Here is a 23933-nt window from a genome sequence, read left to right as displayed (position 1 = left end):
GCTCAAACTACGACCCGTCAAAAAAGAGGCGGAGCCAAGGGCTCATTTCCACGGATTTTCTGCGAATTTATTTCGGCAATTGCCATTGCATTACGAGTGGGATTATGTGCTATATTGAGTAAAATGACCACGGGGAACCCATTTCCCCAAAGAAAACGTTAGGTTGCCTTGGGAAATTTCGGAGTTCAATTTAAGAAATGAAATGAAATAAAAATGTTATCAATATGTGGCAAAAGATATTGGCAGAAAAGAATCCCTGGCCCGCATGTATCTCCGGGGCCTACGTTTTTTACTATGAATTTCTATCCAGGGTGTAGCAGACAGGACAGAAAGACGGGGTGAAGATGTTTACTGGTGCGCAGGTGATACAAGGAATGACTAAGTGCATGTGGCACGAGCCACGCTCTGGGGCGGATTGCTGGCCACTTGTCGGTGCGTAGCGCAGCGTCGTCTCCATAGTAACGCGTGCTGCACGTGACCCGCTTCGTCGTGAGAAGGAAGAAGTGACCTTACTCGCAGCCTGCCACCATCGCCGGGTGTGTGGCGTTCGTAGCGATTGGGCGAGGAGGTCAGCCGACGCAAAACGCTGCGATGTTCGTCGTTGCCAGCTCCGGTAGCGCAGCGGTAACGCGTGCGCTTGGAGACTGGGAGGTCCGCGGTTCGAATCCGCGGGCCGGCTGTGCCGTCTGGGGTTTTTCCTGTGTTTCCCTCAGATGTGTAATAGGCGTATGCCGGCACAGTTCCCCTGAAGTCGGCCCATGGACGCAGCTATCTTCTTCCACTTCACCCTTTCCTCTCCTCCTCTCTACCACCTTTCCCTTCCCGAGAAACATGCCGCCTAATCAGGCAGGCAGACCTCTCGGGTTCCTCCCAACGACACTCCTCCCCTCCTCCTCCTCCTCCTCCTCGAAAATGGCGCTTCTGTATGCGTTTCTAGAGGACCAAGGAGCCACTTCAGTGCAGTCAACGAGGACATTTCGTGCTCAGAAGGATGTCTTCACGTCGTTGTCGGAAGAGCAGTTTGTTTCCTTCTTCCGACTGTCCAAAGCCTCGTGTATACACATACAGGATGTATATGGAAACATTGACATACACATCGAGTGTTTCCCATATAGGGAATGTTATGCACCCGCATTAGCTGAGTTAGTGTGTATGTAACCCACCATTGTGAAATTAACTCCGTCTTGCACAAGCATGACATTTCTTTATTTATGAAATATTTGGACACTGCAATAAAAAAAAAACTAGCAATACTTGCGCTATTCATTTGTATGCCTCTTCTGCAGAAGCTTGTGCGCAAAATATTGTGATATTGCAGCAAGTGCCTGCGGGAATGAGCCAGCACATATTTTATTGTCCGTATTGTTAGTAACTCTTTCATTGGGCATACTTGACATAGGCGATCAATGCTTCCTGCGGTCCGCCGTTGTTGCTCCACGATTCTCATTCGTTCTTCAAGGAGTTGGTGGACATTGATGGTGGCACCTGTCTCCTCCTCCGTCGACATCTGCCTCCGCTCCGCACATTTTGAGCTTGGCTGCTTGTTGTAGCCGGCAACTCTCTGGAAGCCTCAGCAGGCTGTGTCTGAGCTGGTACCCGAATCACTGCTTAGTTTAGTTGTAGAACTAAAAAGGAAGAGGAGATCACTCGACAAGTTCAGCAAGCACACCACCAAATAACTTTATCCTCGTCAGTATAGCAATCTTCCACGCGGCGTATAGTGGACAGATCACCGTCCTCGTCTTCTACGAATGTAATGCTAAAATAAAATACGCAATTAGTACTCAACACACGTGTCGCGTGAAAAGAAAAAGACAGCTCCGAGCACCGAAGGATTCCCTTCGAGCCGGCGACGGCAGCAGACGACTCTGCACTGCATTCGCATTGACTGATTCGTGTCTTACGTGCTCATCTAGCGAAGTATGTGCAAGAAGGTTTCTTTCCACGCGGTAACAAAATTCCTTTTTTTCATTTCTTTTTTTTCTTTTATTTCTTTTAAATTTATATTTCTTAGAGGTAAATACAAAGTAAGTTAATGTCGTCAAATTTAGGCTTTTTGCTTGACAGACTTGCGTCTGCCACCGAGAGTAGCGTCATTGCTCCTCGCGCCGACGAGGCTCGCCTACCCAGCAGACGACGGTGGCCTTACTGACCACTTCAGATCGTGCGTCGGCAGCGCGCGCTTGCCCGACGGTGGGCGTTGCCACGTTAGGCCGACGCACCGATGCAATGGCCAGTAATCCGCCCCTGGGGTCAGACTGTCGTCGTCTGTAAAAGTTTCAACATCCTGCCCCCCGACGACGTGGAGGCGGATGTTGGTAGGTGGCTGAGATGATGCACTGACGGACAAAGTGGGTTTGCGCGAAGTTTCCAGGGTCCGAGTACGGAACGCAGGTCGGTCTCCTCATCCATGCAGTCGAGCGCTGCAAACCAATGATGTCGCGGTTCCTCAACTGGGTGTGCCACAGGGGTGCTACTGCCACACTTTGCGTCTCATCCTCTTTGGAGGGCAGTTGACCACTCCTGTGGCAGTCTCGATGCTTCGGAGATCGTGTTCGGATTTCAGCGTCTCCACGGCACGCTTCGTTGCCATCAGCTGGGAAGTCCAGTTGGCAGAGGCAGATGGTCCCGTCAGCGGTAGAAGCGACCACGTACCGATGAGAAGACCGGAGTGATTCGTCCTTGCTTGTCTAGGTGTGGCGTGACAACTGCGCTGCATCCAGGCGGTGTAGCTCCCGTTGCAGTGTTGCACTGCGTAAGTTTGCAGCTGTCGACCAAAGGGTCAGAAAGCTCCGGCTGAAGCTGCGGTTGGTTATTCATCGGAACGTTTGGGTTGTGTGCTATCATGCTGGCGGCTCGGCTCTCCATGACATCTTTCAATCGCTATTTTGGGGAGGAGCAAAGCGTTTTGGTGGATGACTGTCCGTCCTTCGATCATTTGGCATTCATCAGCCAATGAGCATGTCGTTTCACTTGCGGTCTTTGAGGAGGTGGAGATCATTGCGTGTTCTGATGAGTAGTTTTGTACGCTCTGACTCACTTCTACAGCAAGCGATTCTGCCGTCACAGTCTTGCAGAGCACTTCCTCCGTATCTCCCTCTTTACCGTTCCCTCCGAGAGTATCCTCAACAGTCAGGCTCTTGCTGTCAGGCCCGTTTTGGCCCTGATTATCGGTTGGAGGCTTGGCATATACCCGTTGCGATGTGCAGTCTTTCTGGGAACCCGCTTGTGACGCTGCATGCCCTGCCTTTATCGCGCTGATGATAGACATTCGTCTTGCGGTTAGGTAAGCCTTCGCCCTGGAAATCGCAAATGCGATGTCGCCCTGGTAATTCAGGCGTTAGATACTCGTCTTCGAATTCTTCCTCATCGTAGTGAGCTTCGATTTCGTTGTCCGTATTCCTCAGGGTATCGTTGAGGTTCAATAGCCGTTCCACGTCCTCTTGTAGTCTCGATCCTGTAGTCGGTTGCTGTCGATGAGACGCCATTTGTCGTTCCATTTCGTTCATGATGGCTCTCACCTGTGCACGTGGCAAGTTCCTTTTTGCGTTCAGATGTTGTCGTTCCATGGCTGTGGTCAGGTCTGTCGGCCGCATCCTTCTGTCGTCCTCACGTTCTGTCAAGCGATCCTGGTCACGGCACTATGTAGAAGACAGGACAGAAAGACGGGGTGAAGATGTTTACTGGTGCGCAGGTGATACAAGGAATGACTAAGTGCATGTGGCACGAGCCACGCTCTGGGGTCACACTGTCGTCGTCTGTAAAAGTTTCAACACAGGGTGTCGAACCGAAACGTTTTTCGTTCCGGTTGTATCATAAACGGTTCGGTACCGGTTCTGCTCCGGAGCAAAAAAATAACGGTTCATATCGGTTTTAACCGGTTCCACCCCTAGTGGGCATATGTATTCCCCCAAAAAAATCAATGTTGCAAAATGTAAACCCGTTTATTCCCCATACATTGTATTTAATATTAATAGGCAGCTGAGAAATTTGGTAGCTGCTGGCTCCAGTTAGGAAATTTGAAAGAGAAACAATCCTGAAACAAAGAAAGACTGTCTCTTCAAATAGGCTTTCTCGACGTCGAACGTCCGTTGGAAGGACGACCTGGAAGGACGACGTCCATTTTTATATCGACATACATTCCACCGTAACCGTATCCCTCGTAAAGTATCCGTGATAGGACTTCAGAACACGCTACGTCAGTCTCATTCGCCTATTCGTAGTCCAAGCCGGCGGAGTTTTTTCTTGGACCGAAAACCGTTAAATTATTTTTTCGGTTTCAGTCCAGAGCGAAAAAAACGTATAGGGTTTCGATTGTTCCGGTTCGCACCAAAATAGCATTTTTTTTTGTTTTCGGTTTTGGTTTTCGGTTCGCTCCGACACCCTGTATCATGGTTGGTGGACCACCCTGTATACACGGAATACTTCCTCTGAAAAAGTCCCAAGAACCGAGAATGCTCCGTCCATACTAAGCACCGCCGAAAATTTTATGTAGCTGATTGAAGACAAGAGAAGTAAACATCAGAACTACGCTGCGGTGAGCTAGAATGGTGAAGCTCATCATAGGGACACCAGCACACCAGAGGTAGTCAAAAGCATTCCCTTATTCTTTTGTGCAAGAAAGAGTCAAAAGGACGTCGCGAGCGTACACTGATGGAGATACAAGGATGAATCAAAAATATGCTTCGAGTAAGAAATATTTACCTGATCTTTCAGGTATTCGTACGTACCTAGCATTTGCTCGTAGACTCTTCATCGTAAACAAAGAAAAGGCTGGAAACTAATTAAAAAGGCTACGAGTAAACGAAACAATCTAGTAGCTACGTAGCGGATTCGAGAGATAATTTAAGGGGTCATTGATGAAACAGGCTCATGGAGATTTCCAGGTGTGTCACTGTTCTGTACACGGAATGGGCGGTTACTCAGGCTAAATTGAAAGATTTCATTGGATCGGGTATTCGCTGTTGCGTTACTTCGGGAGGTCACTCATATCCACAGACATGTTGGCAGTCCACAAACTGCTGCTGTTTGCATAAGCATTGCTATTCGGTTCTAAATATATCATGATCCTTGCAATGGGCTTCTCGTTCAGGTTGTGTTGCATTTACGGTGTCCCGTGTACATTTCGTTGTGTATGTGGAGCTCTAAAGATGACAGCGCTCGACAATGTTGAACTATTTTAATGATCAGCTGTTGATGGAACTGAACTAATTGAACCAGGAGGGCTCGTGATACGCGCTCTAGCTGTGAGGTAGCAGGCTACTGCCCCCCCCCCCCCCGTTGTGGGTCAGAACGTCGGCTGCGGGAGGCGTAGAGTTAGTGGAGAATTCCCAGTCAACCACGAAATGTAGAATGAACGTTGAAATAACATTGCAAATCTACAACGCCATCGTAGAATCTGCGATAGCGTGCAACGTAGATTCTACGTAGCAACTGTCCGGTCAAAAACACGTATAATCAACTATAATTTTATAACGCTATTTCTGCGTTAACTGTCGTTTTTCTACGTTGATAGAACGTTCATCAAATGTTGTGAATTACCGTTTATTCTACGTTGTCTGTTGCTACCTCTTCCTACTATGCTACTTTAGAGCTCCACTTCTGCTGGCAAAAAGTGCAGGTATCCGTAAACCTAATTTTGTCCAAATACAATAGTACAAATGTGTAATAGTGAATAATCAATAATGACCGTTTATGTGCTGGTTTAATTAAATCTTTGATCAATTAGTGAAACAGGCACAAAAAGATAATAACTGATAATGGTCATAGTAATAATAATCACATGAACGGTCGCTATGCCTCTTCGGAACGGTCATCCCTGAAAGATAACCAATAGCATATGTTATTCCATCTAGTGGGGCGCCAGCTCAAACACTGCCCTAAACAGACGTCAAAAACAGACACTCTTTAACGAGTAGGAACACATGCATGACAGTGTCTTACCGCAGCTTCTTTCGGAGTATAGATGCTGTAATGCGGAAGCAGGTTAATCACTGGCAGGTCCAAGCGATGTCTTCGTCTTCTGGTTTATGCCATGCTCTTCATTAATGTAGACACACCAGGTCCTTTACACATGTGTGAGGCTGTCAATGGACGTAATCAGACGCAGTTCAAGCCTTCTGACAACTGTAACTGAAGCTATTAGTTAATAAAAAACTACAAAAGCGACACTAGCTCACTCAACAACCAGGTTAACGGTTATACAAAAAACAAGCAACCTTGGAGAACAGCGCAGTCAGATGTAAAAAGGTAACTCATTTCCTTTGCAGCCAAGCTTATCTATACTTACCAGACTGTTCATAGAATAGGCCACCGCTGCTATCATCACGCCCAGTTCACGATATCACAAGCTGCTATAAAATAGTACATATGAACTATCTGAAAACGAAAAGATCTGAAGAAATATATCTGCATTTTGGAACTTGTAACATCTGAAAAAAAACTGCGCTACGTGCTGTTTGAACGCGCGACTTCAACAATGGAGTAAAGCTCCGTTGCAAACTGACGTCGACACTGGGAAGGTATTTCTGCAGCCATATCGTACTAAGCACAGACAGCATAAAACGTTACCCCGGTAGGATCTCATCAGAATATATTCAATAACCACCCGGATACACCAAACTACATATCACACACAGTCCCACAGTTCGCATAAATTCGTCAGTGATATGCAACCAGATTCTGCAGGCAAAGAAAACGCAAACAAATAATGCTGTTTACTTCGGATACTAAGCTGTGTGCTCCACACCTCTACCACATGTGATCGTTGAGAAAACAAGAATGCACAAATCTTAAGTAAGGCAAAAGGAAGAAAGAATACTCACCCGTGAAACTTGAAAGCCGGAGAACAAAGGAAGCTGCCTCTCGCACACTACGGCATTCGCTGTTACGCTCAACATAGTTGTTCACCGCATTGGCCAGTACTGCCTCGATGCTCCAGAGATTGCAGAACAAAATACGCATGATGCTGAAGTTCCAAAGACCTTTCCGTGTGAGAAAATTCAGACAAAATGCATCTTGTCCATCCTGCCGAACTGCCACGGCGACGCGATCCGACATGCCTCACCACTCGCCAGCCTAGACTGTTTGAAACAGGCGCCCACAGCTCCCCATAGAGCCCATAGTTTGAGATAATTCAGGCAACACTGGACATACGACCAATGAAAATGCGTCGTGATGCCTAGCAGCCAACCAATCAGCAACCTCTCACTTTGGCTCGGCTTTCGGCAGGCCCTGGCTGCCATTGACTTCTACTGGTTTTCATACCTGGCGCCCGTTATTGCGAAATAACTAAGACATTTTTGATAGGCGAAATACATATTTATTGATGCGACGTATAAACTCAAATGTTTGACTCATATATTCACCGTGCGTACAGGACGTTTCGTTCCTTGAATAGACAGCAACCAAACCAAGTTCGAGCTTGCAAAGCACACATACAGTCTACTTCTGGAGGTGAGCGAAGTCCACGAGTACGTGCGTTTCACAGATGAGCATCTTCTTCTCATTCTGGCGATGCACCGTAGGTCACACAGTCATGGGAAATACTTTTGTCATTACGAACACTCTCTTCTTAGTCACTGTATTTGAAAATGCGACAGCGCTCGAAAGTGTTTATCAGCCGTCAGCTCACCAAGCATTCCAGTTCTGACCCGGCAAGAATGTCCGTAGGTTGACACTTTATTGGAGATCAGTACATGGCCAGAGTCACTATAGCTCACGAACAAACCCGCGAGTACACTTCCTCTTTGGTCGTTGTGGTCAACCGACATCGGCGAGCCGCGGAGACGCAGGGACCTTGCTTGGAGCTGCCCGCCTGGCCGACTGCCCGCGAAAAGTGGGCTGTCAGATATTTCGAAACTTTATCAACCAATCCCGGAGCGCGCATCCTCCTTTGGCCAATGGGCTTCCGTCATGATGCCTGACGATGTAATGCCACGTGACTGTGACGTGATTTTATTTTTCTACTGCCGCAAATGCGGGGAGCTGTGGAGGCCTGGTTTGAAACGGCGGTTGGAGAATGTCGATGGCGATGAGGCAGACGTGGTTGCGCTCGGCTCGCGCTTGTTGGGAAATCGATTTCTTGTTATATTCCTCTACCTCCGTGACCGATCATTATAATGGCATGGAAAAGGTAAAATGTGTTTTTGTCATTGTTTCCTGAATACGTGCGATTGGTGATGAATCGTTTACAAATATGGTTAAAAAGTGTATGGCTATGAGGGTATAAAATAAATAAATATTATTATCAATGGCAGCATGAGTGAAATAAATACCACGTCATACAGGTCTTACTCTACACGCGAACGCCAGAATAGAATGTAGGAATAAAATACAGTGCGAAACAACTGGATGCGCACTGAAGAAGCAACGACTCCTGATAAAGGTTGACAATATGTTGAAGGTACAATGTAGAATCAACGAAAATATTTGCTCCGTATATCTACAGTTGAGTGGCTCATGGAAAATCAACGTTTTGCTTTACGTTCACAATTCACCATTGACCATGTACTGTTGAAACAGCGTTGATTCAGCGTTATGATTCTACATTCAACATTGTTCAACATTAGTCAACATTAGACAACGTAGATTCTACGTTCCACCAACAGTCGGTGTTGGCTGGAGGTAAACTTGATGCAGGGCTTCATGTCGAGACGGCTGGGGAGGATGAAACGCTTGCGTTCTGCATTGTTGATTTGAGAAGGATGTTTCCTTGGCACATCCAGTTGATCCAGAGCTCGCTTTCCGAATGCCTCGACATACCTCTCGTCAAGATGCCGCATTAGTTCGTCGCATGCGCCTCGATGTGGCTTTTACAGCGCAGTGGCGTTACCGCTTGAGACAAGTTGAGTCTCCCCAATGCTCATTACCTCTGTGACATTGCGCAACGTTATCCGGCATCTGCATTCGGTCAAGCTATTCTTCGTTTCCGAGGCAACATCCCCCACCTCCTATGTGCCACCCATGTGGACACTTCACTACGCCACTGTACAAACGTCCATTCCAGGTCTTAGGGAAAACAATGCTGTGCCAACAGTTGTGGCCTGCCAACTGACCTTGCACCACATTCACAGCCACCACCGGCATCGAACCCAAGTATACAGTGATGCTTCAGTCTCTCTAGTTGAGTTGTCTGCTGCCTTTTGCATCCCAGAGGATGGAATTGAGCACGGATTCAAACTTCCTGTTATGTCATCTGCCGAGTCCGAGGCATTCGCACTACTGGCCGCTTTGAGACACGTCTCCTCGTTGGCGCCCAGGGCCTGGACGATCGTCACCGACAGTTAAGTGGCTCTGGAGGCGCTGGCCTCTTACTCTGCTGCAGTCATCATCAGCGACATGAGTCATCATCAGCGACACCTACACCACGATCATCGCCCTGCACTCCGAACTTGTATCCCTGGGACACAGCGTGGTATTCCAATTGATTCCGAGCCATATCGGCCTTTCTGGCAGTAATCGTGCTGACGCTCTCGCTCGGCAAGCCCACGACACTGAGCAACCAACTGTCCTTCCCCTTGCGCTCTTTATGTTCCAGCCGAAAATTCGCCGCTTTATTGCTAACTGCACGCAGCTCTTTCAGTAAGAAGCTATACGCACCAATGCCTTCCTTAGATCCATTGATCCGCTAATCACACATACTCCTTGCCTGCCAGCGGTACGAAGATAACCGGTCCAGTCTCCGGCGCCGTCTCGCTCATTTAGGCTACCGAGAGCTCCCCCCCCCCCCCTAGCGGTGCTACTTGGCCCTACTCAGCACGCTGAAGTAATATCTGCGTTGATACGATTCCTTCGGAAATCTAAACTCTTGGGCACTCTTTGATACCTCCTATATGACCGCCTGCACAACGATTAGAAGCTGTCTTTTTCTGTAGTTCTTCATAACTTTCTGTCTCTCTGCTGCTTTTATCTCCATTTTGTTTGTTTGCTTTTGGGAATAACAAGCCTACATCATGGCTAACCTATCCCTTTTTTCTTTTCTTTTCAGTATTAAACATCCCCCCCCCCCCAATGCTGTGCAGTAGAAGTAGGGGTGCAGTAGAAGTTCTAGAGCACATTCTTCCCCATTGCCCACACTACCAACCTTCCCGAGCCGTACTCTCCTGATCCCTTAACGAGCTGAACTCTCGCCCCCCCCCCTCTCTCTCATAATATTGCTTTGTCCCTGGCCACATCCAGCCCACCAGCGCTCTGCCCTCAAAGCCTTCTTGACCTTTCTGGATACCATATGACTTCGATCCTTATTGTGAAGGGGCTCATTATTTCATTCCCCACATCATCAACAGCAACGGGGTAGAGTATCGCCCCTGGCGATGAAACTCCCCATTCATCATCTCACAATAAACTTGTTTTGTTGTTCCTTGGCACATAACGTTGTTGCGGGACGACAGAAACCCTTGTATGACAGCAGTAGGAAGCCTGGTGCTGACATGTGTAAGAGGCAGGGATGGGCATAATTACATTTTTGAGTATTTAAATATCAATACAAAATACTTTGTTGAAAGGAGTATTTAAATACAAATATAAATACAGTATTTAAATACCGTAACTACTACCATAAATACTGTGAGAAAGATGTCATCTGGAATTACAGAAATAATGATGATCATAAAAACAAATCAGAAAGGATCAATAGCATTTATTTGTTTGATTGATTTGATGATTTGTTTGATTATTGATTGTATTTGGCGATTTTAATATTAGAAGTTTCTCGAAGACCGCATCTTTTAGGCATCTTCTGTTCAGCCGTACAATCAGATTCGCAAAGGAAAACAGCATCTCCACAGGTGCCGATGAACAAATGCTTGTATTAAATTTGACGAAGATGCTTCGTACAACAAGGCAATCGGGTAGTCGAATCCGTTTTCCGCAACAATAGCGAAAAACTCGCCAAAATTTGACGAAGATGCTTCCTACAACAAGGTAATCGGGAAGTCGCGTCGCATCCGTTTTCCTTAACAACCGTGAAAAACTCGCCATCTAAAATGGTTTGTCGCATGCGCATGCTATAGTGCAAACACGGCATAACTGCGCCCCAAACTCGCCCTTCTTCCCGAAAGGTCAAATGCAGGGCAACTTTATTAACTCTGAAATTGCAAAACATTTGGAAGAATGCTCAGATTGCTTCCCTCTATGGGATGAAACAATTGTAAAGGCATCCGAAGTGGACACTCACAGAAGGCTTTTGAGAGAGACCCTTTTTATAACTTCTTGTGGGAACTGTGTCAGCAAACCTTCCGTAATCCTCGGTCCGGCTTTCAACAGACTGCTCGTTCCCCCGAAATGACCTCCTATTTTGTTCTCAACTGGTGTTCCCTTCCCTTCTGTTTGTATATATTTCTTGTTTGTGAAGTAAAATTTTCAGCTGTGTTGAGACTTCGTGTTATGTCTGTCCCTTCGTGTTCCCTAGTCTCGGGATTTTTACATTATGCGTCATCTTCACCAGCTCGCTTGCTTCCTAGCCATTTTTTCATTGTCCAATGATATTGTGTCTGCTCCCCGAGACATGTTCACGCTGAAGTACTTGTTCATACGCTGCATAACACGGAATGGGCTTTCGTACAGGAGCTGCAATGGAGGGCGTACCGAGTCTCGGCGGAGAAAAATGTGTGTAGCCGTCCGGACTCATGAAGATCTCCCGGCGTGTTAGTGACCGTGGAGACCGAGGATGAAGATCTCGTAACGCTGTGAGGAGGCCGTCGACATACGATATTATGTTCGGTGGCGTGTTTGGGGAAGGAGTTGTGACGAAGGCACCAGGAATGTGGAGCTAACAGCCGGATAAATTCTGCGGCGCTGCAGTTGCTGTCCCGCAGGGGTGGCCATATATTATAATACTTGGTATTATAAGAGTAGTACTGCAATACGTCTTTGTATTAATATACGTTATTATTATTACGTCATTATTATTTGTATTAGTATTATAATATTCAAAAAAGTGTATTACAGGTATTAGTGTATTACTTCATCAGACCGTAATACGTCTTGGCCTTCACACTCACCATTGCCCCTGTATGACCCAGCTCTGCTATGAATGTATGGCATAACAAAGGCAACCTGGGCCTAACCAAATTCAATATCGTATACTGTTCCATTTTTCCCACTGGTTTTGTCACTATTATACCCTGTGACTAAGAATTCACAAAGCATATAGCTGGGACCATTTTTAGGTCCCAAGAAGACTATGGTTTTTGTTTACATATCAAAGGTAGGAGGCTGAAGGCCTCATTCTTCCCACTATAGAATGACACACTATTCTAAATGACAAATATCTGTGCTGAGTCGCAATGAAATATGTATTTTTGAGATATAACACCAACTTGTCTTCATTTTTTCCTGGTTCAACGACTTTTCTTTGCAAACCCGATACTCAGACCGAACAGACGAGTACCTGAAGACACGTTTTTGGAGAAATTTTTGTTGAAATCAAATTGTGTGTAAACGCCTATCGTGTAATAGTACAGGAAATTCACATGGTGAAATAGATGTTGCACGTGCGGGGGTGTTGAAACAGTGGAAACAAAGACGTATTCACGCCTAATCGGGACGTTTGGCGAGGAAGGCATGTGCCACGGTTTCAGCACAGATGTTTGGGATGGATATTGCCTCGGACCAGCGGGTAAAGCGGTCTATGCAAGAGAGTACGTAGCGAAATCACTTTGCTGGTGGTAGCGGCCCGACAACATCGATGTGAATCGCGTAGAAGCAGATGTCCGGAGGAAGGAACTTCGTCAAGTGTGTCACCGTGTGCCGGTGAACCTTGAAGCATTGGCAAGTTACGCAGGCAGGTGTCCAGGAACGCACGTGAGTGTGCATGCGGCGCCAGATGTACCGTGTGGAGACCAGTCGCTTTGTGCCTCACATTTCAGCATGCACGGGATAAGGAATGTAGTGCGTCGAAGAAGCAGCGAAGGAAGGCCGGAATGAATTGCCTAGGTGTACCGGTGTACACATCACACAACAGCGTTGCATGCGAGCACGGAAGCGAAACCTGTTGGAAGGAAGCCCAGGTAGATGTAGGCGACTGAACGGCAGAGCGTTCGTGGTCGTTCTGCTGTGCCGCGGCGGGATCACTCTGGTTTACATTTCGCAAAATAAACTTCGAGAATAAACTCCTCCAAATAAATCACGAAAAAATCCACGGTGTAAAGATAAAGCCGTAAAAATTAACTTTTGCGATACAAACGCTTCAGATCCAAACTTTCAAAATAAATCGTCTCTGGTTGGTCGACAGGCACGACAGCCTCAGAGCAGCGAAGGCTTTTGGCTCCCGCGTTTCAAAATAGTTCACCGCAGGGTGAGGCTTTTTGCGGTGGGCTGGGAACGAGAGTACCGAGTCTGGACGAATCGTTTACTGTATTCTCCGCCGGCTATCAGGATTCTTTTGACACTGCAGTTAATGATTTGTTCTGCTGCTCGCCTGTCACATTTTAGTATGTCGAACTCTGAATTCGTGTCGTGTCACCAAATGAGTTTCCGGTGTTGGTTCCAGCTATGGTGGACACTTGCTATATTATGAACATTGTCGCCAACATCGCCATTCTCCTGCAGGGCTGCCTTGGTTGTGAAGTCGTAGAGTTGAAAAGTGACGATCGACGAAAAAGCCTGATTCCGATACCGTGTGGATGTGTTGTGTTTGTCAGTCTGTATGTGTTTGTGTGTGTTCCAGCCTCAGAACCGTAGAATCGTGAAATCGGAACCTGCCTGTGGTTTTCCTTGTGAGCCTACGTTCTGATAAACGCAGGGAACAGGTACTGGACAGACTCTCGAAATGCATTTCTGCAAATAAGCTGCATATGAATGTGAAGAAATGTTTGTTTGTTCGCAAGAAAAAACTATTTTCTCTCGGATGAATAACTTAAGTCAGCAGAGGTGTTTTTTTTGTAACCAGCATACGGTAATCTCAAAGTGTAACGAAATAAGATTCTAATTTCAGAAGCATCCACATTGATTCGCGCACCTTCCTAGACAACGATTTGCCATGCAAAAGCTGCAAAAGATGTATCTAGACATAATACTTCAAGCACTTTGTTTTCACTGGTCTTTGAATACCCTGGAACCTAAGAATGCCATTTTCTTAAATACCATGAAATTTTCTCACATAAATTTTTGCATCTTTTTTATTCACGCTGATATACAGTGCAAATTCTGGTCATCAAATGTCGGAACTGAAGAAAACCAAGCGCAATAAGTAAGTGAAATCAGAAGTGCGAGAAATGAATGGCACCCTCTGTTGTATTTGTTTGCCTTCCTTTCTCTCCTATGATCTTCACATGCAGAAATCCCGAAGTACGTTTATTAGCAGGTCACTCTTTATGCCAAGCACCCACGCCAAGAAGAGGTCTAAAATTTACGGTGCCAGCTACTTCATTGTATGGTACCGTTGCAACTATTTTTACAGCTTATAAATATTGTGCTGAAATATGAAATCGCTGTAAAACTTGCATCCTGCACGACATTACATTAAATGTGCTGCTTGCAGTTCTGCAGCGTTGTTTCTTCCTCATGTTCAAGTGAAAAGGCAAAAAGAACGCTCCGAGACTTACTCTCACACAACCATTATTTCGGGGCCATGTCCTCGCACTAAATCGTCACGAGCATACTTTTGAAAACTGTAGCGACACATAGGGAAACCGACGTTGCATTTGCACCGACCTTCTATTTCCAATAATTAAACGAGACCTAATTAGTACATCCACTTCGGATGTAGAACATGTTGTCATCCTTTATAACTGCAAAAATATGATTTCTCTAAGAATAAAAAAATCAGTTCATGGACACTCTATATGCACCGCACATACTAGAAATTAACCAGTGATTGCTCAAAATATACTGGTATTTGTGTTTTATGTGATGTATGGCCCACATTTTCTTTTTGACCAGCTATACCAGTGTGAGAGCTCCTACGCCAGACTAGCTAATTCCTCCTCTTTGTCCTCCATGCGGTCACATATATGTTACACTACAAGGAAGTTAGCTCGTAGCACAGTACCAAACAGGTGAATTAACATGAACACAATCACATAGCAGAGTGAATAACAACCACCATTATTGACTTAGTTTGCTTGTTCGATGGCAACTGAAAGTGGCATATTTCTTTCCTCAGATTTTTTAAAATTCGTTTGTTCCAGCTAAAAACAGAAGCCCCCCTCCACCCCCCCCCCCCCTCCTTACACTGAGCAGCAGGGCATAATAAAACCCTCCATAAGCATCACTTTGCCTCTTTAGCTTTGGCAGGCATGGCTTTGCCTCCACAAGCGTGACTTTGACATAATTGCTTTGTGTCGTGATAAAGGGTACTATGACTGTGTTCGCACTACCATTTAACACGTTCGCACCTATAGGGCTAGATGGCAGCCCCCTATTCTGTGCAGATATTCTGATGCCTGCAGAGCTGTAAGCTGTTCTTCCGGGTGAAAGAAAGCTTGAAGACTGCATACGTTGTGGCTCACTGCCAAAGAAATACGGTTGGAGAAGAAATTACTGGACATAAAGCACAGTGAGGCATGCTACACCCAGGCCACAATGAGGTACGATTAAGTTGAGCCACCTTCTGTTAATGCAGCAAAAACACCTGTTTCCACTGAAAGAAAGACTGTGGGCTTTTTTTCTGTTGTGGTTGAAGGGCACACGAGATCATAATAAATTGTTTCCAAAAGCTGTTACGTCGCATTCTGACATGATCTGAGCCAATATGGTCAGCTGATGCTATAAGATCTACAGAAAACACATGCCAGCAGATTCTGAACATGCTATAGGAGAGGGTATGCCCTTGAAATGATGAGATTTGTTCACTTTCCAGATGACTTCAGGTATGTGAAAACAATCATAAATGTTGACAAAGCTGTTATGAAGCAGCGACTGCAATTAATGTGTAGAACTGGGCAGAACAGTTGAATGCAAAATTTGTTCAAAGTGTGCTATAGCGTCATACAGATGGGATATGAATGAGCTGACGAAACATTTTTGTTGCGTAAGAACAAATACACCTGTAGGGTCTCAAAATGGAAAAGCAGAGTGTCGATTTTCGCAGGAGAGAGCCACAAAGGCATCTTTTATTTTTTTATTTTTTTTTTGCTTCCTAGATGGCCTCAACTGACGAACAAGCTGCAGCACATTCTGGTGACAATTTTTTTATTTTTTTAAAGAAAAATAAACCTGTAGGTTTTCAATATGTTTCAGGAGAGGACTAGTTATACAAATAAGGGAAGATTTCTTGTAGACGACCTATATGTGAACATACTATGTGAAAAAAAAATTTTTTTGCAAGTGCTTGATATTCTCAAACACTTGGTTAAACAATGAATATAGATCAGCTTGATATTTTTATGTGAAGCTAATCACAAGCAATCAGTTACAAGCATAAATAATCTGGGGCTCCTTCAAGAATGCTAATTTGTCAGAAATTTATTGTAAACTTGACCCCAAATGTGCTCCGTTCTTGAGTTCTCACCACGTTACCAGATTTATTCTCGTTCTACATACCCTTTGGGATGGCAGACCCGTGCTTCCCCTCTAACACCAGGCAAGGAAAGCGCACAAATGATGCATATGTAGATGTCAGAAGGAAGCTCGTAAGGGACAACTTCATATTTCGGCACAGTTTAATGTGCCCCCATTGTTCAAGAAAACAAAATGATGATGTACATTCTATATATGTTTCGTCTAAAAAATGCGCACAATTTTTTTCAGTGATATTTAAGAGAGTCAAGCTACATCTCTGGCTCGTTTTGGCTGGAATAGCCCAGGTTGACAGTTACGCAAGCTGATGTATGTCAGCATTGAAAATATAAAGGAAAAAAAGGCAATCTAAAATGCCTCACTCAATTTACTACTTTTCATAGCTTACACCTTGACAGGTGTTTTTGTATCCTAAAATGGTTTCATTGCCAAAATGAAGGAGAATGACCGTCATCACATTAACAAGTTTCAACTGTATAACAAGTAATAACAAACATGTGCTTACTTTTTCTGCAATCAAGATGTGAATTACATCGTTGAGTTGCAGGCTTCAGTGAAAAATCACTGCTTGTGATGTCACTGCTGAGTGAGTACGGCACTGCTAGTGACGCAACATGTGATTCCAGTGTCTTTCACCCCACCCCATGTTATTTTATGAGCAATTAGCATCAGAATCAATGAGCTTGCATGATGCACTTATGAAGGGTAATTTCATGTGTGCCGATAAACATACTGCAGTGCTAATTTAAAATGCAGTTTGTGGCTGTGGAGCACACCCATATTCAGTATGGCATGTGAACTAGAGGAGCATTTTCTGCCATAAACATTAGATGAGCGAAGACCCAAAAAAATGTAAGCACCGTTTACGTGCATTTGACAACCTGCATTTTTATTACTGAGAGGCTCTCTTCGTAGCTAGAGGGAAAGGGTGCTGGCAATGTGGCACATGTTCATAAGATGTAGAACCAGAGACACAGAAAAAAAATTACAGCATATCATGATCTCAACCATGTCATTGTGTCCGTGTTTCTGTCTCCTGTTCTGCATTTGTTAATCTTTTTGTGTAGTTGCTGATTTTTAGCCCAACAGCAGGGGTCAGCAATTAGAGAACATCCAGAACATGCAAGGCATACATTTCCTCATTCTCCGCATTCCTCATTCAAGTAACGTTGAAGAAGTAACCATGCGAAGAAACAATACAACAGTGAAGCTGGCTTCAGTACACTACAACATGGCACATGTAACAATATACAGTATGCCTCAGTGTTTCCCAAACCATGTGTCAGGACCCCTATTGAGGCCGCGATAGCCTAAACGGGGCCCAAGAGAAAGCAGATGAAGTGAGCGCAATATGCCACAAAACCAAGGAAACTCTACGACTGCATTATATTGAAGTTGTTTTACAAAAATGCAAGTTCAGTTCAGCGCATAATCAGTCGGGAAACAAGCTAACGCGCAGCAATGCTTTCAATCAAGTGTGTCGCAGTATTCCTCACTGTATCATGACGATACCCTGGACCTACATCAGACGCTACTTGCACGCACTAGTATAACGTTCATACTTGGTAAGAATCTGTCCTGCGTCCACGCATATCGACCCCGAATAACACATTGGATAGACATAGAATACACGAGGAAGCCCCCACAGCACAGTGGCCCGGGGCCCCCACCACCGTAAATCCGGCACTGCTAGTATCCTAAGCTGAAGTACACAAAAGATGGAAGGCATCGCGAAAATCCACCTCGTTCAGCAATCTTGCACCAGTCCCGTCCCGATAGTGGTTAGGGTGACCGCTTTCCACGCCGAGACTGGGAGGTGAAACGGGTTCGAATCCCCGCACTGCGGCTGTGCTGTCTGGGCTTTTCCAGACGAATGTCAGCACAGTTGCCCCTGAAGTCGGCCCAGGACGCATACTGTCCCCCACTCCTTCCTGCTGCCCCCTCTCCATCTGTCTACGTCTATATGCCGCTCATAGGCATAGTTGATTCGCTGCGCTAACACGCAATTAAAAAGTCAGAAGGCTTTATTGCAGTGAAGAAATTGCAGAAGGCTTCCGCAATATGTTACGTACGCGTAATGAAGATGTGCACTGCAAAAAATATTCCGTGAAAAAAACGTGAAAATGCATGGCAGCTGTATTAATTGTGAACACCGTGAAAAAGACCGGAAAGTGTTTTTGAGATATACGACACAAACTCGTTAAATTCACATGTCGCTGTATTCCTACATTACGTGCTCACCCCATCTAAAAGATGAGACCGTGTTGTTGTTGTTGTTTAATGGTTCACCGTTATGATGATAGGACATAGAAACACGCGCCAGCCTATGAAAATTAAAAATTACTGTCTATCATTTTATGAAATCGTGGTCGACCTGTATCATTATCGGACACCCACACACACATAAGACAATATATTCACTCAAGTATACAGTGCAGTAACTTTCTGCAGAACGGTAGCTTGCAATGGCTCCTGAAATCAGAACAAAACATGAAATTAGGAACATTGTGTGTAAGGCATAAAAAGAGACAATACATATTTATGTATGTCCTCTACAAACTCAAGTGCTCACACACAGTTTGAATCTCTGCACTTGAAGAAGCACAATGCACGTACGTAGACAAAGTACGTGAAAGCACAGAAGTATGTCTGTTGTGCCTACCCTGTAGTATTCAGCTTATTCTAACTAACACATGTTGAAGAAGATGCAAGGAACAATATCAAGACTCACAAATAGGGACTCAAAAACACAATGGTAAATGGTTAAGAGTATGAAATTTTGGGAAATGTAGACCAAATAGAAATAATCAGTACGAAATTGCAGGCTAAGAAAGAGCTACCTACCTTTCAACTTTACCCCAGTTTGCAGAGGTGTGATAGAACGCGAAACGGCATGCCACTTAATCTTGTTTACTGTTGGGGGTGCTGTGTTCCTCTTTCAGGCCTGATGTGTCCAAAATAGCTGTGAAATAAACAGGAGGGCATTGTTCAACAATCCTAATTTTTCATGCTGTACCATGTCAGGTGCTGGACTGCCTCCCCAGCTTCATGGGCAGGTCGGCCAGCTGTTCATGAATTAGATAAGGCTGCTAATTTTCTTCTGCAACCGGAACTGTCACAATAAAATTTGCAAACCTAGCTGTCCACAAGTGAATGTATGATAACCCAGTTGCCCAATAACGCCACGTTGCCTAGAGCAGCAGCAGGTTTTTCAGTATGTGTGAAACCAAGGAATATAAAGAGAGAAGAAAGAAACATTTGAAACACATGGCCGTAAAGCTTATTGTCACCCCACGGTAACTATGAACAATACAAGCATGAATACAGTAGAGTAGTTGTCGACTACGTGATAACGATTTATGATACGATGAGCGTAATACATGAGAACGCATACCATTGCATGAATTCTAACATATGAAACGTTGGTGGCAGGTACTGCACATCGTAGTTGAAATACACCCCGGCTGAAGCGCCAATGCTTTCTCCACGCTCCTTGCAGTTAGCATTTTGTCGTTGTCCAAGGGAAGAACAATACCTGAGAAGTGTAGCAGTGATGACGCTATGGGAGAGAGATGTACCATAAATCTATTGCAGTGGTGCAATGATGCTTTGAGAGCCCATGTTGCAGCTGCAACACAGACTTTTGTTTTGTGACAGCATACTGTCTTTGAGTTGCACAAAACAGAAGTATGTTTTACATAAAGAAGAAGAAATGACCACTGCAAGGTGCCAGTAGCAGGCAAAGACGGCTTCCAGGAAACGGAAGCACTCATACCAATAGCAGAGGCGTGGTGTTGGGGCTGCGCACTCCACAGCTGTTGGCCCAGCTCTGTGCTGAAGGAAGATTGAATACCTCACTCAGTAATGAAAACAATTGAACAGTCATATAATAGTCATCAGACACAAGAAAATATGCAACATCAAACAGAAACTAAATGTATAATAAAAAAACATACGCATCAAAAAGCATTGTGCACTAGTTACTTCTTACAACATTTTTGCCTGCACTTTGCTATATCACTGACAGACAGGAAACAGAGACAATGAAGCAAATCGCCTGTGATTGCCTAGTTGCTGCCATTAGAACTGCTTGTTTGAATTAAAGTTCATATACCCTGCACTGACACAACCTTCACATGTCAATCATACTACATTGATATTTGATATTTTCTTTTTCATGTGTGTCACCAAGAAATATGTCAATGATCATATTATCACAGAAGGACTCTCAGAATCACGATGGTGCATGAGAACTTACAGTGTGGAACAAGGTGCAGACCTCATAGTCTTCATTAAAATATGCGCAGACTGGCTTCAACACAAAGATATGTTGTCCTGGGCAGCCATTTTCATCACGGGTGCTCTATATGGGCTGCAGCAACTTTCTTGTTTGCGGCTTCCATTCCAGTCTCTTTGGGTACATGACACAGATATGTTATGTATAGATAAATGTATTTGGAAGTGCCTTTGACAGTCATAATGGTATACTTGAGGTAGTTTGCATTCAAAGCAGAGTACATACTCGTTTGCTGCTTGCTTCTTGTCTGTAGATGCCCAGACCCTGTTTGGTAATAAAATAGAGAAAGGGATAAGGCCACAAAAGTATTAAAAAAGGGCGTGTACAAGAAGATGCCTGAAAAGGAACAGGTGTTGTCTGCATCAGAGTAAAAGCTGTGTAGCAAAAAAGTATTGTGCGGCTACACTATCACTTCATCATGCAAACACCGCTCAGCTAATGAAACGTGTCACATCATTATCGCGAACCCATCGCCAGATTTTCGTTAAACTCAGAGACGCGCAATCGTTATTCTTCCCATTCAAAGCGGGCTCTTCTTGCTGGTGTGCCATTAGTGCGGTGCAGTAACTTGATACCCGTTCATATCAGGAGACGTCGTCGAACGCTTTTGGTGCTAACAACGAAGATAGTCTCGCGTATACGGGACAAGGGAAAATATACGTCTCGCCAACACTTTTACCACATTTCTGCTACTGTTTTATCCACATGTTTGTTTCATGTTATTGGCCTCATAAATAGTGCAAGAACTTAAAAATTATATGACCGACGGGCGTACACATGGCCTCATTCGATCAACGTCGGTTAAACGAGATCAAGGGTCCCTCGACTTGGAATTGCGACTCAACTCTCTTTCGACAGCACTATCAAGCATTTCTAAAATGAATCTTGCGTCCCGAGTTAACCTTATTAATAAAAAGGTGTAAAGGATCCTCGATCTCGGTTGAGCGTTCAATCTCGTTAACCGGCGTTGGTGAACCCCGGTCTATTTCAAATGTTAACGCGGGTGAACGCACACCCTTCCACTAGTTTCAGAAAGTTACACATTGCTCATTTTAGTGGTTTGAGAGGGGAATTTGAAGAACATGCATGGCTACGACATGGACAGTGTGACAAGTGAGAACACAGCGGAAGGCGACAACGTTCCGTTGAAGAAGGCGCCATTCACTACGTATTTGGTAACACAACGGCGGCGCATGTTTCCCTTTATTCTAAAAAGCTGACAGCATAAAGGGCATAATAAGAGTTCACATACCTTCAAAATCTTCTTGCGAAAGCCCACGAGGGCAGACACAGCTTTGACTTTGACGGGTTTGACAGTCGGGGCACACTTGCGTTCCTCACACGAGTACCGGTTGCTGAGAAGGCCATGAAGATCTAGTGCGCATGCCCAGACTCCTCGTCCCCACGAAATAACAGGAAACGCGTGTGATTTGAAACAACGGGTTCGCGCCCGTTATTTTCGCGGCGACATGCCCGTATTTTTCACGACTATTTCTTACAGTGTGGCACTCCCCCACCTTTTTACGGTGATAGCTGTATGAGGGAACTTTTGTCAAGCCCGCTGCGTGGTTCCTGACATTTTATTCGGCGCCAGCGGCGCGGCAACTCGGGGATCAGATGAAAAAGAATAAGAAACGCGAGGCGCGAGCGCAGGTATTTACCAGACGCTATGGTGCGGGCACGGAGAGTTGTACGCCATCCGCAGATACGGAGACTCGGCGCGCCTGATGCAGCACCGGAACGCCAAAAGCAGAGGCCCAACGCGTATTGGCTGCAAGAGACGAAGCTGGAAAAACGAAGAAGTACGCGAGCAGGAAGCCGTGGCCATGGGATGTAAACGGCCCCAGACGCGTGTAATAGACCTCTCCCTGTTTGTAAACAAATGACGTTATAGTGTTCGACAGCGCCACCAATTTCGTAGAGTTGAACTATGCTCGAAGCTAGGGGGCGAACAAGGTCGCGTCCGAAAGCCGCGGTCTTTAGGGGATTACGATGGTCCCTGAAAGGGATGCTACCTTCGGTCCTACATTTATTTCAATACGAGGCAGCGAACGAGTGCCCGTTCGTGGAACACAGTCTGTCTACCAACGTCACGATGACGTTTTTCGGGTAGAGGTCTAGTGTGACAAATGCGCGCCCATCGGAGTTTGCACCAACTGCAGGACCCTGCAATAGAGGCAATGATCCAGAGTACATGGCAGCTCCCAAACCACGTGACCCCCAAGAGTCGTACACAGTGCGGGAAAAAGCATGGGTGAAGTGCGCATGCGCAGACCGTATCCCCTTGCCTATCCTCCTCCCCTTTCTCTCCTCGGGTTCCTCGTCAGCTCTCTCACCGCCAGCTTTGCCTGTTTTCTTTCGGCGATTGCTAAATAACGTCAGTCCTCCTCAGCTACCCGCCGTTCTGGCTGTGGAATTATATACCACTGCGCCTAGACACCTCGTCTCAAGTCCATTGGCCGGGAGGCTGTGCGCGCTCCGATTCGTCGACAATGCCCGGCGAGCCCTTTCACCAGCACCACCAGCACCACCACCACCGTCGGCAATGTTTTCAAAGCGCATTTTGGTCGCGCGCATATGCGTGCAGCGTCTCGGCCGTTTCAGCATAGTTTCGGAATAGTACGACGTCCACCTGTGTTCCGTGTTCTGGTGATGTCAATCGATAGTACAATTTGTAGAAATATGTTTCCGGGCTTATTCGTGCGTCAGTGATTCTGGACACAACTATTATCCAACGAACAGTCTATCAACAACGGAACTGGAATGCTGTCATGACTTGGAGCGCGAAGAACACGTTCGGGAGCCGTCGGATTTCGATGACTGACCGCAAAGACAGGATTACGTGCCACACAAGCGCTTCCCGCAATGTACGAAGCGCGGTAATGTGTGATACACTGCAAGCAGCGAAAGAAGATGCTCATAATGAAATGGTGAGTAGTATTGGATCAGCTCAAGTATCCGGAAACTCACACAGTCATCTGGACGCCATTAATTAGCAATTAGAGCAATTTGGGACTCCCCATAGCAATTAGGATCATTCAATGAGTCATTATACTAATTGGGGAGCATCTAACTCGTGTCCAGACCACAGTGTGAGTTGCCGGCTACTTGAGCTGATAAAAATAAAGAAATAGGTAGAAAATAAAATAAAAAGATAGAAATAGAGTGGAGAGAA

The 23933-nt window shown here is 45.4% G+C and overlaps 1 protein-coding gene and 1 long non-coding RNA gene across 3 annotated transcripts in view; one reads left to right on the top strand and one right to left on the bottom strand.

Moving 5' to 3' along the window:
• The window catches only part of LOC135395765 (cell adhesion molecule Dscam2-like), a 167244-nt gene that overhangs the window by 46668 nt on the left and 96643 nt on the right, over window positions 1–23933 (top strand). The window lies entirely within an intron of this gene.
• On the bottom strand, window positions 18860–23736 carry LOC135395579 (uncharacterized). 2 transcript variants are annotated; one of them, XR_010423185.1, is made up of 6 exons: window positions 20984–23736; window positions 20720–20872; window positions 20237–20295; window positions 19856–20020; window positions 19306–19423; window positions 18860–18933 (listed from the first exon to the last, which is right to left on the bottom strand). It is a non-coding gene; the product is annotated as an uncharacterized LOC135395579 (long non-coding RNA). The 2 variants fall into 2 exon arrangements; XR_010423186.1 differs by having other exon boundaries at window positions 20237–20290.

Source organism: Ornithodoros turicata, chromosome 5 (assembly GCF_037126465.1).
Source record: "Ornithodoros turicata isolate Travis chromosome 5, ASM3712646v1, whole genome shotgun sequence".
Classification (NCBI taxonomy): domain Eukaryota; kingdom Metazoa; phylum Arthropoda; class Arachnida; order Ixodida; family Argasidae; genus Ornithodoros; species Ornithodoros turicata.
The sequence above is the reverse complement of the archived record's forward strand: the minus strand, read 5'-3'. Positions and strand labels throughout refer to the sequence as shown.